Here is a 12402-nt window from a genome sequence, read left to right as displayed (position 1 = left end):
CAATCTGGTGAAAGGAGACTTACATTGCACCCACTGTTTCAGCAAGGACGGCAGCATGAGGAGCAGTACCCTCCCACTTTTCCAAATGGCCTCAAGGTAAACAGTGACACAAAAACATATTGGCTTTGCTCATCGGCAGAAACACAAAGCATTGGCAAAGCCAATAGGTCTGGCTTTTAAGTAATGTTGTATGGAAATGTGAAGCATTACAAGAAGATAGCATGGGTATTTATTTGTGTGAAAGCATTATATTGGTGTAGGTTAAAAGGTCCTATGACAGTTGCACTGTCAAGTCAGACGTAAACATCCACGTAGATATATGACTGCCATCCTTCCATCTGTGCTGCTGCCATAGAGAAAAACCATAAATTATCTACTTATTTAAGAAACTTTAATAGCATTACAATGTCATGTGTGTTCTCCTGAAAGTTCAAGCTTAGGCAGCTGGATAAATAAACAAAATGATCACAGGTGTGTGAATGACAGGCATTTTTTTGTGGAAGCACACAATTATTGCCGAATCAAAACATGTACTTCTGGTTCCCAACAAGTCGGTGGAGCCAAAGCCCCTCTCCTGGAAAAGTCTCACATAATTGCCTGACGACAGCTGTGCTGTCAAGCCAGACCATAGAAACATTTTGCATTGGAGGGGACAAGGGCAGTCTGGGGTGCTGAGAGTGCATAAGATGCAATTGGCATAAGAGGCAAAGCAGGTTTTAGAGCCTCTTGAACGATTGGTCGCTAATACTGCTTTGAAAGACCAAGTTATGAGCCCGGAGTGAATGTAAGGGATAGAGGTTCATTTCTCTGATTGATTCATTCATTTACTAAACGCTAGCTTACAACAGAGTTCAAGTTGAGGCAATGACCGCTATTAACAAAACAGAACAATTACACAAACAAAAATAAATATCACCCTAAAATAATATAAACAGATTTGTTTTTAGTGGCTGGTTTGACATTTCCTATTTAGCTGTCAGATCAGAAAAATATTTCCTCTGAATGTAAGAAACCTGCAGCGAATCTCGGTTTTCCACCCCTCAGCGAAGCCAACATCAAGCATAGAGAGGTTAGTTAGGTGGTCATTCCTTTGGCAAGGGGATCACTGCATCTTTTAACTGAAATCAAACAGTACATAAACATAAAGAGGGGTTTAACATATAACAAGAGATATCCAGCTGCGTTTAGGACTCTTGATCTAACTGAGGTCACACAAGCATGAGAAATGGACTCAAGGTCATTGCAATTGTTAAAGTGGATTAGAGCTATACGGATACAATAGGAGAATTTTAGAATAAAATATGCATTGGGCTAGATTTACTGATTGGGTTGTGGGCACTAATTGATTAAACAGGTCTAGCGAGTCTGCATTATAGATCCCCTCTCCAGCTATCAAATGAGCACAGATATCGTCCGTTTCTAGTTACTGGCTGTTATGTGATCAATAATTGCGCTCAGACAGTAGTTTTTTAAATACATACAGAACTTACCAATTTACTGAAAAGTAAGTAGGGTTAAAAAAGCTGTACGACAGAAGCAGATGAATATTGTTTTGACGCGGTTACAAAACTTACTACAGCATACGGCTCAGGGAGAGAAACAACTCCATTTGCTGCGAAAACGTAGTACAAATGAATTGTCGGCTGACTGAGCATTAAGCAACCCTTCAGAGTGATTAATAAGAGCGTTCATGAGTGTAAATATTTTCTCTTCAGCACTCATTCACAGCTTCTTAGAAGCATGCTTGGTCAGCTTTGCTTTAGTACACCTGCTCAGGACAATACAAAAATACTTGCTAAAATACTTGTGTTCGTGAACTGCCTCAGTACAACACCATCAAAGAGTGGACAAGTGCAATATTGTTGGAGTCCAGCTTGAGTAAGACAAGACCCTTCTGTTGACCAATATAATTATAATTTTCCCACTTCTCCCTAAAGTGTTTTCTTCCTCTCTGGGGGGGATCAGGGGTATACGCTAAAGCAAACTAAAAATTCCGTGGTTATTTCATAGAACCCAACCTTGTGCTCTTTTGAACCATCCGAACTGGTTTTCTTCCGTTATTCTTCTAAGGAGATCCAAAAACTTCTCCCTTACTTTGGCTAATCAAAACAAAACTTGTGTCAATTTTTTCCATAAAGTAGGCAGACAGTCCCACTAAAGCAGAAAATGCTTGCCTTTTTTATATAGCACCTCATACACCAACTTCTGCCAAAAGTACCATAAATTGTCACAATGTTATTTGCAGCTCTTACTTTACGGTGAGTCGACCTTGTTTGGTTTTGAGCCATAACCTGCAGATCACTTCGTGTTCCACTGGCACAGAAAATCTACTACCCAAGCCATCCTGCCAGCTTAACACTGCCTGAATGCAGGATGTTCTGGTGAGCTCTAAGGGTAAGAGCGGTTTGTAGGACTGATGTTATCACTTCTGTTCATGTCTTGCTTTGCTGGTCTTTGGAACAGAACTGTCAACATTAATGTTTATTGTAGTACATAGAAGTAAGTTATCATTCTAGTTGTTATCAGATCACTCAATGTTAATGTTCTGTATTCTGTATTCCTTTATGGATTCCTTGTATTTGGATTCTTCAGTGTGGCAGTTGACTGTTGCTGCCGCACTGGATGGTCTGCTATATCTTATCTGCTTGTTTGGAATAAAGGATCTTTTACATAACCTCCAATCTATGACCTATTTACTACAATATTTTGGCGACGGAATTTCTACGAACCCAGCATCTAAAACCAACATCTGAAACCAGAGAACGACAAACGGAACATAGCAGACCTCCATTTGGGATGAAACTGACGTATACAACAAGCGGAAAGAAATCAACCGTGTAAGGAGTACATCCGCTACGCACCACAACTCTTCAAAGAAAACAGCAAGTACAAAATATCTGTTAAATAATCCTGCCTACCACTTACCAGTCTTAGACTCTTCTATATAGTTGTCAATCCCAGAGCAAATCCACAGGTCATGATAAGTGGAGGAAATGGAGTTACTTCCCTTATTATCAAATTTTAAGGAAGTCTTTGAAGAAAGTTTGGGTCGACTTAAAGGTTATTCTCACAAAATAATACTTAAACCTGACTCCATTCCTGTCCAACACAAAGTGCGACGCATCCCTATTGTCATTAGAGATGAAGTCAAGTCCCTACTGGATGAAATGTTAGTGTCAGGGGTTATTGAACCTGTAGAGGCGTCTCCTTGGGTTTCGCCTATCGTCGTCACCAAGAAATCCGACGGCAAGCTTCGGTTCTGTGTGGACCTCAGGTCGCTTAACCATAGTGTTATAGCTGACACATTTCCCCTGCCAAACTTATCTGAGCTAGTTACCACATTAAAAGGTGCCAAGTACTTCTCGAAGCTGGACTTGAGAAGTGCTTATCACCAAATCGATCTACACAAAGACTCCAAGAGTCTAACAGCATTCATCACACCTTGGGGTACTTATCAATTTACTAGACTCCCATTTGGCTTAAAATCAGCAGCCAGTGTTTTCCAACGATTAGTATCAAATCTTTTTGAAGGGGTACCCAAAGTCGTATATTTCCAGGACGACATATTGATATATGGACACACTGAAGATCAGCATAATTTCACTCTTAAAGTAGTCTTGGAGAAATTATCCAAAGCTGGTCTCACTCTACGCAAAGACAAATGTTTGTTTGGAGTGAGTGAAGTAGATTATTTGGGATACACAATCACATCTGATGGCATAAAACCAAAAAAAGATTTGTGTGAAGCTATTCGCTCCGCACCTGCACCTTGTGATAAAGACCAACTCCGCTCGTTCATGGGTTTAGTAGAATACTACTCAAAATTTGTAAAAAAAAATTCTGACAAAACTGCATGCATAAGGTCATTGCTCAAACGTGGGGTTAGTTTTGTCTGGGGGACTGAACAACAAGATTGCTTTGTAAATATCAAAAATGAAATATGTGATGCTGCCATGTTGTCCCCTTTTGATGTACACAATAAATCAATACTCACGGTAGATGCCAGTGCACATGGATTAGGTGCCATGTTGTCCCAGATGAAAGGAACATCAGAAGTCACAGTGGCTTTTGCTTCCAGAACACTCACTGACACAGAGAAAAATTATGCTGTCATAGAAAGGGAAGCATTAGCTGCATCTTGGGCTGTGGAATACTTTCGCACATATCTGTGGGGCATGAAGTTTACACTAAGATCGGATCACAAACCACTCATTAAGGTTCTTTCACCTGGTGGAGCAGGAAAAGGTTCTGCTCGCTTAATGAGGCTTGCAGCTAGGTTGCAAGAGTTTCAATACACAATGGAATACATCCCTGGTTGGAGAAATGTACAGGCAGACTGCCTTTCGAGATTATCTTTAGATTGGCATTCTTCTGGGAATATGGTGGAACCTGGAGGATTAGAAGATATTGCTGTGGCGTCTGTGGAAGATGCTGTTTTTGTAGGTGAAGGTGCTTTTACCTCTAGTGATTGGTCTAGAGAAATGGACTTAGATGTCACCCTTCAGGAAGTTATTAAGATGGTAAAGTTAGGATCTAGACGTGAAAGCTCTGTTTCAGTTTCTATCAGACCCTACATCAAAGTTTTAGACGAACTTTCTGTGGATGGAGATATTCTTTTCAAAGGAGAAAAATTCATTCCACCATTTGGATTGAGAAATAAACTGCTAAAGTTAGCACATGAAGGACACATGGGCCAAACTTTAACTCAGAGACGTATTAAAGAACGCTTTTGGTGGCCTGGTGTAGACGCTCAGGTAGTTGATTGGGTTGAGAATTGCCCTCTATGTGTAGAAGGTGAAAAACGATTAAAAACTGGTCCTAAAGTTGTTCCTGATGTACATATTACAAGTCCTAATCTACCCTGGCACACGATCAGTCTTGATTTTATAGGACCAATGGGTGAGTTGAATGAGAATGACAGATTTGCTATTGTTGTGGTAGACATATTCACTAGGTGGTTGGTAGTGCATTTTACAAATGACATCACTACTTCAAACACTATTAGATTTTTAGGAAATTTGTTCAAAGAGGAAGGTTTACCTTCTGTGATAATCACAGATAATGGTCCACAACTTACGTCCAGAGATATGCATAATTTCTTAAAAGAATGTGAAATTTCCCATCACCGCACGTCATTGTATAACCCCCAAGGCAATGCTGTCTGTGAGAGGGCGAATAAAGTTGTGAAAGGTATAATCCAGATGGCATTCAGTGGTGGACACATAATCAGGAAGATGGTTAACGAAATGTTATGGGCATATCGTACCACTCCCTTGGCTATTGGTGATTTGTCTCCATTTCAATTGATGAGAGGACGTGACCCTGGAGTGAAGTTATTTCCTTCTTGGATGAAGCAGGTTGTCACTTTACAGAAAGAAATAATTCCACAGAACAGTGTTAAAAGTTCTTTTGTTAAAAGTCCTCTCTTTTCTGAAGGAGATTTAGTTAAAATTAAGTTGGGAAGAACGCAAAGAGGTTTATCCAAGTTTAAAGGACCGTTTAAAGTAAAAAAAGTCCTCAACCACTGTGTTATACTTAACAATGGTGAATGCTGGAACTTTAGAAGAGTTGCTCTCTATAAAAGAGAGAGAACAGTTACTTCTCAAGTTAATAAAACTCCTTCCCCTTGCACCTCTGATATTCACACTGCTAATAGTGGTTATGTTTTGGCAAATGATAAACTCACTGACTCAACTGTTCAGAATGGAGCATCTGTGTCTGGAGGGGGTGATGCTCCTTTTTGTTTACAGACCTTTGTACCTACTCAAGATGATGTTGTTATGACACGTCCTATAAGGTCTAGGAAACCCCCAACCTACTTACAAGATTTTGTATGTTGATTAGTTTAAAAAAAAAAAAAAAAAAGGGAAAGGGAGAAGATATGTAGTACATAGAAGTAAGTTATCATTCTAGTTGTTATCAGATCACGCAATGTTAATGTTCTGTATTCTGTATTCCTTTATGGATTCCTTGTATTTGGATTCTTCAGTGTGGCAGTTGACTGTTGCTGCCGCACTGGATGGTCTGCTATATCTTATCTGCTTGTTTGGAATAAAGGATCTTTTACATAACCTCCAATCTATGACCTATTTACTACATTTATATGTATGAGTCACGCACAAGGAGACATCTAAGTTCTGCCGGGAGTTTCTGGTTTTCCTTCATCTACACAATTGCTGCATTGGTCTTTGAACCGCAAACAATTTTTATTCATGGTACCATAACTGGATCACAAGGCATGATTTTTTTTTCCCCTCTGGCCCAAAAGTGAGCTGTAGAGCCATCATGAGATTTAGAAGTTTACTAAAGGGCAGAACAGCAAGTACATTTTTCGACTTGAGTGCAGACAGTGGTCAAAGAAATACACACATTCCTATGATTCGAGTTTATAAAATGTGTTCCCAGTGAATCCTCTACGTGGATAAAGAATTGAGAAAACGAATATTTGGTGAACAGATTTGGTCCACAGGTTAGCTGTAGAGCCATCATTCGATTTAAAAGTTCACTAAGGACACTAAAGGACAAGACAGCAAGTAAATATTCTCACTTGAGTGAACGGTCAAAGAAATACACCCATTTCTAGGATTCGACTTTGGTAAAATCTGTTCCTAGTGAATATTCGGCATGGATAAAGAGAAGAGAACAATACTATTTAGGTAACATAAAATCAAAATCATGAACTAATCTACTGCATTACAGTATCAATCGAGCGATATGGTGCTTTAAAAAGAAAACTCTTACTACACCACAAAATACCATCAGTAAAATGGAATAAACAACAGAAAACTTCACCGAGGAGCACATGTGGTTGCTTTAACAGAACAGTGGTACAGAGCAACATCCCAACACGCCATAACCCATTTGTAAGACATATTCTTACCCTAACATGCATACAAAAGACCCCAAATTGGAGCCACAACCACACGGTTTAGGGGAGCTTTCATCATAGATGTAAAAGGGAAAAGAACTGGCGTGCTGGTGTACATTATGAACAAGTAAAACCAGGGAGTAGATTCCCAGAGCCAATTGTTATGATGGCATTTTAAAGGAGGAGGGTAGAGGGTAAGGAAGTAGAACTGCGAACAGGCAGCATCCATATACAAGCTACTAACATTTTTGATGGGCCATCAGCCACAGAAGTATGACGTTTTGGTAGTGTACATGTGGACTTCGGAGGAAAGAACGAGGGCAGGGAAACTAGCCCTTCAAATGATCCAGTATTAAACATGTTGTTACAAATGGAAAGTAGTAATGTCCAAGGAAACAAACGCAGATGTGAGACTAAAACAGACGCAACTCAACAGCGTAAAGTAGAACCATTAACAAAATTATTGAACATAATTCTAACAGTGCTTTTGAAGACTTAAACACAATTGTAACTTAAAAAGGAGTGGGCATTAGGGGAAAGCCTATAGATCTCAAGGGAGCGGGAGACTGGTAGACAACAGAGAATATATAGGTGTGGTACCAGTCATATGAAGAAAACTGATGTTTCCTGAAGGCACTATACTTTCAATGTTTCGTTTTAGCAAAGGTTCTCTGCTACAAGGCTCCCTAGTACTAACAGTATTCACAAAGTAGGCTTTGGGTCAACCACAGACTTTCTTCCACTAGACTCTTTCAGCCATTGGCTTGAGGCTTTGTCATTTACATCTTGGTCCAGCCCAGTGGAGTATTTATCTCTCACCCAAGGCTACTGGTTGTTCCAGTGTATTCTTCTACCTTCCCTTGAGTGTTTGCATTGGACTGCATGAACAAATACTTAACAACTATAGCCAGGGCTGTACGCTCCTTCTGGCTCCATCCCGTTTATCTCACTCTAGTGTTCTAAAACTGCATGAGTTTACACAATAAACCCAGACCTTTCAGCTTTGCCAATGCTTGTACCAAGCAAGCATGCTGAGCATGTCATTTTGCATCGATGAACCTTCGGATATGACCAGAAGGCTCTCCCCACCAATAACTCGGTGAACCTGGCTCCCATGCATTTCAGGCCCCCTATAGAGTGCTCCTCTGACAAGAAAAAGATAAGTCATTTGCAATTTGTTTACCTAGTCATTCGCGATATTAACAACTATTGAGGGACATAGTATGAACATCAAATATGGAATGTACTCAATTATGTTTCAACAAAAGGAAAACAGAGTACAACAACGTTCACCCCTGGAAAGAATTCATAAACTTATCTTGTCACCACAATTGATGTACACTGACCACAGTTCAGTGTTTCAACTACTACTGACACAGTGATTTCACACAACACTTTACATGCAACCATAACATAGATGAATACATGTAGACAGACGTATGTAGACCTAATTTATACTGACAAACATTATAAGTATATTTAACATATAGAATAAACATGTAAATCATGACTAATTAAAGAGTTTGCATTTTCGGTCTTCAGCGTGGAGGTGGCCATCCACACAGTAATACAAGATAAGCTTGAAGACAAGTAACAGCCATATCAAGTGGTGTATATTATTAACACACAGGTGCAGAGCTGTAAGGCCTGTTGCAAGTTAATGTGGAAGCGACTGTCAACATATTTCCACAATGCGACTCTGAAGACAAAGAAGTTATTCTGTAGTTTGTATGCATAGGATACTTTTGCAGAAGAGGTCTAAAGTGGGGGATGCCTATTCATTAAGTAAAACAGTGAAATAAGTCTAATTATGTTAAGCTACATTGGATCTTTCTGCAAGCAACCTACATTTACAGTCGATTGTCCTACTGCTCCAGCTGGACTCATTAGGCTCGCTTCTCTGCCAATCCCTACGCATGGTTCAACTGATCACTCATACAAAATTATTAATTTCCTGTTTGCTTCATCTTCCCCTACACATAACTGTGCCAATGCTTCAATTATTCATCCGAGTCTATCGAATCCTCAACAATAATCCCTTTCCCATCAATACTTTCACTGTGAATTTGACTTGCATGTTTCTGCTCCCTCCAGTAAGCGACAATTTGGGGGAGCAGGTTCTTGTCAAATATCTATTTACACATGGAGGTTTTGTGAAACACATTTGACGGGTTTAAAATGTAATTAAATTACCGTAAAGAAGGAACACAATGGTCAACAAAAATAACTAGTGCCTGCGAGACTGAGCCAAATCTTTAGAGTTCCAAGTTTTAACAGTAGTTCGATTGCCCTTCTGATCCTATTAACAAGCCCTTTTAACTTTTATAACTCTAGTGGCCCGTTCGCAACCCCCTCACAATGGTCACTTTCTCCAGCTCAACCATCACAATGGTCAGCTCACGGACAATGGCTTTTCTCTATCATCCTTAGTCACAATCTGCTCGCACATCTCCCACTCACCTCTTAAGCCGCTCACAATGGCCTCCACAGCCCTCCCAAAACTCAAAATAGCCTATTTCCCCGCACCTGCCCCCGTTCACAATGATCCATTGTTACAATATTTCTCTGCTCCTTATGGTCCAATGTCCCAAATTTGGCACTACTCATAATGGTCCATTGCTCACAATATCCCATTTTCCACAACCGGACCCCAATCTGAATAGTCCATTCGCCTAAACAGCCCCCTCTAACAATGACACATTGCCCTAATTTGCAGTGGCTAACAATTGCCCATCTCCCACACTCAAAGTGGCCGATTGCCCCTAATCTTCCTCTTCTCACAGTGACCCACTGGCCACAATAGCCCCCCCCCCTTTAATAGGCCAATTGCCCCTATCTATTCCCACTCACAATAGCGCACTCCCATGATCAGGGCCTGAACAAAATTACCCCTTGCCACACCTACCCCATTAATAATGGTTCCTTACTTCATCTGCCCCTACTTACCATGGCCCATTCCCCACAATCTGCCCCCAGTCACAATATTACAATTCGTCAAACAGGCTCCAATTCATGCCGGTTTAAAATGACCCTTTGCAGAAACCTGCTTCTGGTCATAATGCCCCCTTGGCCTATTGATTCCTGTTCACCATGGCCCTTTGCCTCCATCTGCCTTTGCACATGACTGTTTGCTCTCACCTGTCTCCCACTCACAATGGCCTCTTGCCCTCAGTGCTTTAAGTGGGATGAAAAAGGTGGGGAGGTGAGTCTCTGTAAGGAGTGCGACCATAACTCTGTGGTGTAACACAGGCCCCTGATGTGCAGTGGGGGGCCTCATTTAGCCTAAGGCATATGAATAGCTGTCAGAGTTAAATGCCCCTCACCACTTTCTGCAGGGTGGACTGCTTTTATTTTGCCTTGCGCTACTAACATAATTAGAAATCTTTTTAAAGAGTTGTGGCCTGTGCAGTTAAGGATGTGGCTTAAATATGTATTTCACACAGTGTGTTACCTGACCAATACCAGTATTTCGGTGACTAGTTGTGAGTTTTCTGTTTTTGCGTCCAGACATGTCACACAACAACATACATCTAACACAAGTCAGAACTATTGGCATTGTCAATGCTTATTAGTTGCATCAGATAAATGAATCGAAATGATTTTTGGGTGAATCATTTGAATTGAAAATGTTTCAATTCTGAAAATATGAGACTGTACTTTACACGTTACTAAGGTCTGAGGAAGGAGCAGCGCCCTTTGGAGAGTCTTAGACTCTCCATTTTTAGGTTTTCCTCTTTACACCACTGTCTTCTACCGTTTTTCACACTGTTAGAATCTACACCTTTTTTCCCCTCACAGATTTCTCAAATCCTACAGCTGCAAAGTATGGGCTATACAAGTAAAGTGTGTCCTAAGCTGCATGAAAAAAACCTACAGAAACAAATCATCTTGAAAAATGCAAACATGCTTTGTTTAATGTAAAACGAAGTACATAATGTGAAATGGAAACATTCACTGAGGTCGCAGGCATAAAATACCTTGAGGTTTTGCAGTCATTTGTGAGAAAATGATAATGGTTTTTGCCGGTAAAGTGAATGACATGGCTATAGAGTCCGATAAGGAACGGTCCAAAAGTCAGTTTGTAATAATTGCCCCGTCTAGGACCCGGACGTACGCGCTTCACTTCTCATATGCCGAGAGCACTATGACCCAATACCCACACATTGCAACTTGCTCACAATGGTTCCTTTCCATCATCTACCTTCTTCTCTGCTCAAAACGTTAATTTTTACCAATGTCACTCGAACAATGGCCCTTTAGTATTAACAATAACACCATACCACGCCTCGCAATGGCCCCATACAGCGCTAATATTGATCATTTCCTTCAACCCTTATTCACAGTGAGCAACAATGGCATCTACACTCATGTCTCCCAAATCATGAACAGCCCCCTCCCCTGACTCTACCTACTAACAATGGTTCCATGCACACTTAAAATTCCCATTTTCTCAAAGCCCCCACTCACGATTGCCAGTTCCGTCTCTACTAACCAATGTTGCTCTGTCTGCTTCATTCCCAGCGATCCATTCCTCTTTTGTTCCTCATTCACAAGTGTCCCCTAGTATATCTCAAAACACTGTGGTTGTTTTACCCAATAGCTGCACATCTGAGATGCACATCAGAGGAAGTGACCGTTCCTTAGATGTACACTTCCTCTGATGTTGCAGCCAATTCCTAATGATCCACTCCGACAACTCACAACAGTCCCTTGCCCTGTCGCCTCCACCACGAAACGGTGGGGTTTTCTGAAGTCCCCGACACCCCCTCGCGCACCTACCGTGAACCCTTACCCCACACATCTCAGTTGGAGGCACATGGGCTTGTTCCTCCGGCTCTAGTCCCTCTGGAGGGTCTTACCTTAGCGCCTGAGCAATTAGTCCAGTTGCCGGAGACCCGACCTCCACAGCACAAAACTATACTACAGCTGCAACAACCCGCTATTCTCTGACTGACAGCTGAGCATGCGCGTTAACCCGGCGAGCATCTCCCATTGCACTGGCTCCAGTCCGTCGCTCAGGGCCCTCCCTTCTGAGGAAGCAGGATCACAACAGCAACAGAGCGGCCCCGGCGTTCAGAGAACATGGCGGCCATGATAACAGGACAGCGCTTTCCATGGTTATCAACGAACTTTCTACAGTTTTTCGAATATGCTAGAGTTTTCGGGCTAAATACATTTTTTGAAAACGTTTTTCTTAATTAACCAACATCACTAGAAATAAAGCATTTGGAAAATTGTAACCTAACATATTTTTTCCTGTTGTTATGCATACTAGAAAATCTAATTTTAAACTTTACAGTTTTTCGTATTTTATATACTAGAGAAGTGTGATGAACTGTGCTTTGTTTTTAACAGGTCTAACTCGATGCACTGGTTGCGCTAATTGAGCTACACTCATTGTTTATTTAATTACCAAACGAGTATATCCATTCGGTTTAATCAATATGAATTCGTGTCTCTCGTACTTTGTTTTCAATATTAGGACTTTTAGGAGTTTCCGTAGCAATACGTTGAAAACATATTGGGAGGGAGGG

The 12402-nt window shown here is 40.9% G+C and overlaps 1 protein-coding gene across 3 annotated transcripts in view; it reads right to left on the bottom strand.

The window, feature by feature from the left end:
* Positions 1-11900, bottom strand: part of LOC144822711 (ras-related protein Rab-5B-like) — a 306529-nt gene extending 294629 nt beyond the window's left edge. For 2 of the 3 annotated variants that reach the window (XM_078680519.1, XM_078680518.1), the window contains exon 1: positions 11728-11900. The gene's annotated coding sequence lies outside the window, so the exon portion shown is untranslated. Of the gene's footprint in view, positions 1-11360; positions 11446-11727 lie in introns of those variants that run through there. The other variant, XM_078680520.1, reaches the window with a different exon arrangement.
* Positions 11901-12402: the final 502 nt, after the last annotated feature.

Source organism: Lissotriton helveticus, chromosome 3_1, assembly GCF_964261635.1.
Source record: "Lissotriton helveticus chromosome 3_1, aLisHel1.1, whole genome shotgun sequence".
Classification (NCBI taxonomy): domain Eukaryota; kingdom Metazoa; phylum Chordata; class Amphibia; order Caudata; family Salamandridae; genus Lissotriton; species Lissotriton helveticus.
This window is presented reverse-complemented; position numbering and strand designations above follow the sequence as displayed.